Here is a 6,941-nt window from a genome sequence, read left to right on the forward strand (position 1 = left end):
TGTTAACTAGCAGCAGTTTGCCCCCACAACTCATGCAATAACACTTATGCCAGTATAAAGCTCCAATAAGATTCTGGCCTGTTTGTAGATTACCAGCCCTCACTGTGTTCTTTCAGACTTCTTTTAGTGAAGCATGCTTGAGATGTAGCTACACATCCGTTTCAGCAAATGCAAACAGTTCATATTCTATAAAAGGACATGACTGGGAAAAATGAAATTTTATAGGGAGCTGCCTTTGCTGGGTCAAGATGGATGTAGTATAATAGAAAGCAGTGCATAACACTAAGGTGAAGAGATACTGTGACTGAAGGTGTTTATTTTTATTGTTGCTGTTGCAATACTAGCAACATATCGCATAATTTCGGCTTGTGCAAATGATCACCGTGACCATTTTGGCATTTAATGTTGACTTGGGAAAAATATCTTGAAATCTGTTGGTTTGACTCATTTCTGCAGATCTCCCTGGCTTGTTAAGCTGTGTGTATTTGCTCATTACACCTAGTTTGGGACCATAGTGATGGCAGCAGAGTAGGCACAGTAGTGTAACTGCGAAGTCGACTTGGCTTTGTATCTACAGTCTTAAAACTCTAAAGCACATTGAGTCTTTGAAGTTTGATTAGCATCAGGTAGTGGGACTTTGTTTCGATTTCCTCAACAGCTCTGATCTCCAAGAACTTTTAATTATAGCAGTGGTGCTCTGGGAGGTCCATGACCATGTTTTACTCACCCTAGCATTGGTTTGTAGAATGCATGTGCATGACTGGGAGTTTATCCAGTATGTTAGTAATGCCAAATTACTACATCTATATGTTGTTTCATTTTCTTTCTTTGTTTTGGCTATTGTTTTACTTCCTGTATTCCATATCCAGTTTTATCGAGATACAATAAGACATGCAGTAAATTTATTGCTGCTGCTAAGAAAGTGCTAAAAATTTGTACCTGCTTTTCCTTTGGATTTGGAAGAATGTTCTGATTGATTATATTTTCAAGATTTAATTTGCCTGACATGCCTTCTAGAAAGGAGCTCTCTTGAAGAGTGTAACATTTCTTGGTAGATAGCCTTTTAAATTGCTATTTCTGTCTTCATTTGTCTGTTTTTCATTATATATATATATAAAATATACCATGCATACACCAACACACACCATATGTATATATATATATATATACACCATATATATTAGTATTAAGTATAACTTAATTAGTATTAAGTTATTAGCTCTCCTTTCTTTCTTTCCTTTTACTCTTTCTTTCGTCATGGTATGGGGGGCCTGCCCTCCCAGCGAGGGGCCACAAAACATCTCTGTGATTACGGGTAGAGGGCGATATGGCATTGACTCTGTCCCTACTCGTGTTAGAAGAACTATGAACAGATGTTTAAAGGCTGTTCCTTGTTCTGAGACGGAGATCAACCCCCAGTATCGAGGTAGCCAGTCCAGCCAGCCCTCTACTCTACGCCTGGTCTGTATCTAATAAAACCCAACTGATCTACGACCTTATTTTGGAGGAAGATCCAGACCTGGCCTGCATAACCGAAACATGGATTGGCAGAGAGGGGGGTCCCCCTCTAGCTCTCATCTGTCCGCCCGGTTATGCTGTTCAGCACCAGGGTAGACTGGAAGGATGGGGGGGGAGTAGCCATCGTTTATAAGTCCACCTTGGATGTATTTAGGCGCTCCTCGGTGGTAAAGCCAGGTCTAGAGGCTCTCCACGTGTGGATTGGGGCTAGGGATGGTATTGGGATCTTGCTGGGTTACCGTGCTCCCCGCGACCCAGCCACTTCCCTACCGGAGCTGGCGGACTTTGTCTCCGCAGCACTGTTGGGTTCCCCGAGGCTATTGCTACTGGGGGACTTCAATGTGCATGCGGGGATGGGGACCTCCGGTCCAGCTCTTGAGTTCTTGGAAACCATGGTCTTCTTGAACATGTCCCAACATGTCAACGGCCCTACACACGTGGGCGGCCATACATTAGACCTGGTCTTTTCCACCAACGGGAGCGAGAGTGGTCCGATGGTGACTGACCTTGAGTCGGTACCCTTGTCATGGTCGGATCACCACCTAATAAAATGTACCATCAAGATGGCTCTCCCCCCTCGCAGGGAGCTGGGACCTATTACTATGGTCCGCCCTCAAAGGCTACTGGATCTGATTGGATTCCAGGATGCCATGAGAGGGTTCACGACTGACCTGGCTAGCGCTCCTGTCGAGGCTCTGGTCGACGCCTGGTTCACCGCCGCGGCTAGTGCCGTAGACACGATCGCACCTAAACGCCCTCTCCACCACAGAGACCGCCCGGCGCCCTGGTTCAACCAGGATCTCCGGACGTCAAAGCGGGTCAGGAGACGGCTAGAGCGCAAATGGAGAAAGGACCCGACAGTTATTAATCGTATAGCTGTTAAGGTCGCTACTAACCTTTACCAGGCCAAGGTAAAGGCTGCTAGTCGAACAAACCTCGCGAACCGGATAAGCGAGGCGTCCAATCAGCAGGCGGAATTATTCCGTATAGTACGTGACCTATCCGGAATTGGCCCGGGAGACAGGCCTCCCCCTAGTTTTACACCGGACCAATTTGCAGCATTTTTTAAATCTAAAGTGGAGGCCATCCGCCGGGACCTCTCTCCTTTTTTGAATACAGTGAGTCGAGCTGAGATGTCCAGCGCTCTGTCTTGTCCGGCTACTTTTGACTTCTTTCAGCCTGTTTCGCCTGACACTGTGGCCAGGACGCTTGACCGCTGCTGTGCCACCACCTCCTCTTTGGACCCTTGCCCAGCCTGGCTAATCAAGGCAGCCAGGCCTTCAACAACGGAATGGGCTACTGCAATAATTAATGCGTCTTTCCTTGAGGGCAGATTTCCTTCTGCCCTCAAGGATACACTCATTAGGCCCATAAGAAAGAAACCGAGCTTGGCGGCGGACGAAATTGGCAATTATAGGCCCGTCGCCAATGTTTCTTTCTTAAGCAAGGTAGTCGAGAGGGTGGTGGCCGATCAGCTTCAGGCGTTCCTGGATGAAACAGATGCCCTGGATCCATTCCAGTCGGGCTTCAGGCCGCGCCATGGAACAGAAACGGCATTGGTCGCCCTGGGTAGAGTGGGCGGCATATAAATAAAATAAATAATAATAATAATAATAATATTGAGGGAGGCCGACAGGGGCAAAGTGTCCCTGCTGGTCCTCCTCGATATCTCAGCGGCCTTCGATACCATTGACCACGGTATCCTCCTGGGGAGGCTCACCGAGTTGGGAATAGGTGGCCGGGCATTTGACTGGCTCCGTTCCTTCTTGGAGGACTGCCCCCAGAGAGTACAGCTTGGGGAGAATGTCTCGGCCCCATGGAGCCTCAATTGTGGGGTCCCACAGGGGTCGATCATCTCCCCAATGCTGTTTAACATCTATATGAGGCCGCTGGGGGGGAATCATCAGGGGGTGTGGGGCTCTGTGCCATCAATATGCCGATGACACGCAGCTCTACATCTCCTTTTCTCCAACCACAGGAGATGCCGTTCTGTGCTTTCAGCGCTGCCTGGAGACTGTACGGGAATGGATGCAGGAGAACGGGCTGAGGCTGAACCCGGACAAGACGGAGGTACTGAGGGTGGGTGTTCCCACAACTGGGGATTGGGGAAATTCCCTCATTTTGGGGGGTGTGACCCTGCCTGCCAGTGATGGGGTTCGCAGCTTGGGCATCCATCTGGACCCAGCGCTCACCATGGAATCTCAGGTGGCGTCTGTGGTCCGTACCACATTTTTCCATCTTAGGTGGATAGCCCAGCTGCGACCCTACCTTGACGTGGGGGCTCTCACTACTTTGGTACATGCGCTTGTAATCTCAAGATTAGACCACTGTAATGCGCTCTACGTGGGGCTACCTTTGAGGCTGCTGCGGAAACTACAGATGGTGCAGAATGCTGCGGCCAGATTACTCAGTGGAGTGAGAAAATACCAACATATCTCCCCCACTCTGGCCGCATTGCATTGGCTGCCCATCCGATTCCACATCGACTTCAAAGTACTGATGCTTACTTATAAAGCCCTAATCGGTTTAGGACCTCAATACCTGGCGGAACGCCTTCTCCCACCAAGATCTACCCATGTCACTCGTGCGAGCCAGGAGGTGAGGCTGAGGAGCCTGACGCCGAGAGAGGCCCGGAATGAAAAGACTAGAAATCGGGCCTTCTCGGCGGTGGCTCCTCGCCTGTGGAACAACTTACCTCCTGAGATTCGCGCGGCTCCCTCGCTGGACATTTTTAAGAAACAAGTAAAAACACTCATGTATAGGCAGGCCTTCCCAACAGCTTACCCCTGACGATCTTTTTTCTTCTTATATTCCTTTGATTTTTGTCTTTGCTAACTTGTAATGTAATGTTTTTAAAAACTATTGTTGAATTGTAAGCCGCCTAGAGTGGTCGAACAAGACCAGATAGGTGGGATAGAAATCAAACAAACAAACAAACAAACAAACAAACAAACAAACAAATAAATAAATAAATAAACAAACTATATGTTTCTGTCCAAATGTATAAATCAGTTTATTTTTCCACTTGCCATACCTGAATATCATTAACATATCATTATGTAAAAGATACACACACACACACACACACACACACACACACACACACACACACACACATTACATAATGATATTCTCAAGAATTCAGGTATGGTAGGTGGAAAAATAAACTGATCTATACAATTGGACAGAAACATATGGTATATGTCTTATCAGTAAAGATCTGAACTTCACTCTAGCTTTATGAGGAAAGATGTCTTCAAGAAGATTTGTGAGACATCAACATTCTCTCAGTTTTCCTTGAAATTCTCTTGGTATTTTGGCTAAGTGGGAATTTACATTTGTACCAAAATTTGCTTTTGCTGAAATCACTGGACAGCTTAGTGATGTTGAAACAATCAGCTTATCAAAAAATATTGATAGTCTTGTCAAAGCCCCTTCAATTTCTGGTGAATGTCCTTAGATATTTTGCTTTAGACGTAATTCCAACAATTAGATCGGAAATTTACTTTAGGTAAAATTATGGTATCATTGTGTTTTAAACATATTTTACAATTTAGCCATCATTTGCTTTTGTCATAGCGATAAAAGTGAAATGCGGTGTTTGTTGACATTGAGGTTCCTTGAGTATGATTCAAGGTGACTTATTAAAGTTCATCTTTGGATAAATGTATCTGAAGATTTTTCAAGGCAGAAATTCAGATTGTTTGATAAGACAAGCAAAATTTCTCAAGGGAGAGGAGACTGGTCAAGCTGTGTTGGAAGATGTCATATGCTTCTCATTAGGACTAAATATCCTTTTATTGATTGTCCTTTTATTACTGGGTAAGACAGCAGGTTAAACTGTAAAGATATGAAGCCAGAAATGCCACTAGATATAATTTTAAAATGAAATTTTAATGAAGAGCTGGAGCTTCTTGCTTAGTTGAATCACTTGAAGAATTTCATGGGAATAGAAGTAAAACAAAGATTCAGTAAGATGAAAAAAAATCTCTTGTGGTGAAGGATCTGTTCTTCTGTAACCATCTTTTGAGAAATTACCTGTCACTTTCTAAATTTTGTTCTAAAGCATTTCATAACTTTTGCTATTCCTGTCCCTCTGAAGATGCCGGCCAGAGAGACTGGTGAAACGTTAGGAAGAACAACCTTCAGAACATGGCCAAAGAGCCCGAAAAACTCACAACAACTGTTTCATAACTAATTTTCCCACAATGGTTTTCTTTGGAGCAATAGCAGTTGTCACAAAACTTAGCCCAGTCCATATGTTCTAGGTGGCTTCACAAGATTAGACCTAATCTAGAGATTTGCAAATGAGACATTTTGAAGCTAGGCAGATGCTGGAGTTAATAGTGCCAAAACATATGGATATAATTTTGCAGAAATTTGAGTTAGTTTTTATTTTCGTCTCACCTTCCTGAAATATCACAACTTGCATGTTTTACAACTAGAATAATAAGCATTTTTTAAAAGAAAAGAAAAATGTCTCCTTTCATTTGCTGTGTTAAAGGACAATCGTGTCCTTTTGATTCTTGGCATTCTGGATAAATTCACATTTTGTTGTTCTTAGTTCATAGTTTGAATTGGGAAACTTTGTTATTTCACTATTTCAAAAGTTTGTTATAAGGTACTAGTGGAAAACTGAAGAGCTAACTGCCCATTTTATTTGTCAAATTTGTGAAGGCTCTTGGATTGCTCTGGAGACAAGATACTTTAAAGTCCCCATACTATTATATATTGGGAAGAAACTCTGTATCAGTTTCAAAGAGTATAGTATGGAATCTGCTTAATTATTAATTAAGACTGGCTGATCAAAGTCAATTAATATTGCATAATACACAATTACCGTTCCTAATGTATATTCTTGGTATGCTTTCCTTTGACAGCAGTGAGATATATATTCTGCCTATGCCCAAATGCCATTGTTTGACTGTATTTTCTTTTATCTATTTAAAAACTTTGCTGGGCTACATGAACCAACTAGAATAGCTTGAGGTTTAGGTTAATGCTTCTTCATAATGCTTTAGTATTCTTGGATAGACAGAGACAGCACAGAGAGTGACACAGTGTAGACAGGTGCAGGAACAGGCAATACCTTTAATTGACCGTTAAGAATACAAAACTAAAAAAAAAAATAGACAGTGAGCTTTGGATGATAAATCATTTTCTTCAAGGATGTGCATCAGGTCTTGTGGGTAGTTCCAAAATTATATGCTGTTACTAATGTAGACAGAGTGGTGCATTGCTGGCGTCTTGGACAGAGACCTGGGAAATTCAAGTTCACTTAGCCATGAAACTCACTGGGCAATCTTGAAACAATCTGTCAGCCTAACCTACCTCATAGGGTCTGGGGGATAAAATAAGGGTGGATGGAGAGCTATATATGCTTCCTTGACCCCAATGAAAGAAATGTAAGTTATTAATATATG

Source organism: Pogona vitticeps, chromosome 5 (assembly GCF_051106095.1).
Source record: "Pogona vitticeps strain Pit_001003342236 chromosome 5, PviZW2.1, whole genome shotgun sequence".
Taxonomy (NCBI): Eukaryota; Metazoa; Chordata; class Lepidosauria; order Squamata; family Agamidae; genus Pogona; species Pogona vitticeps.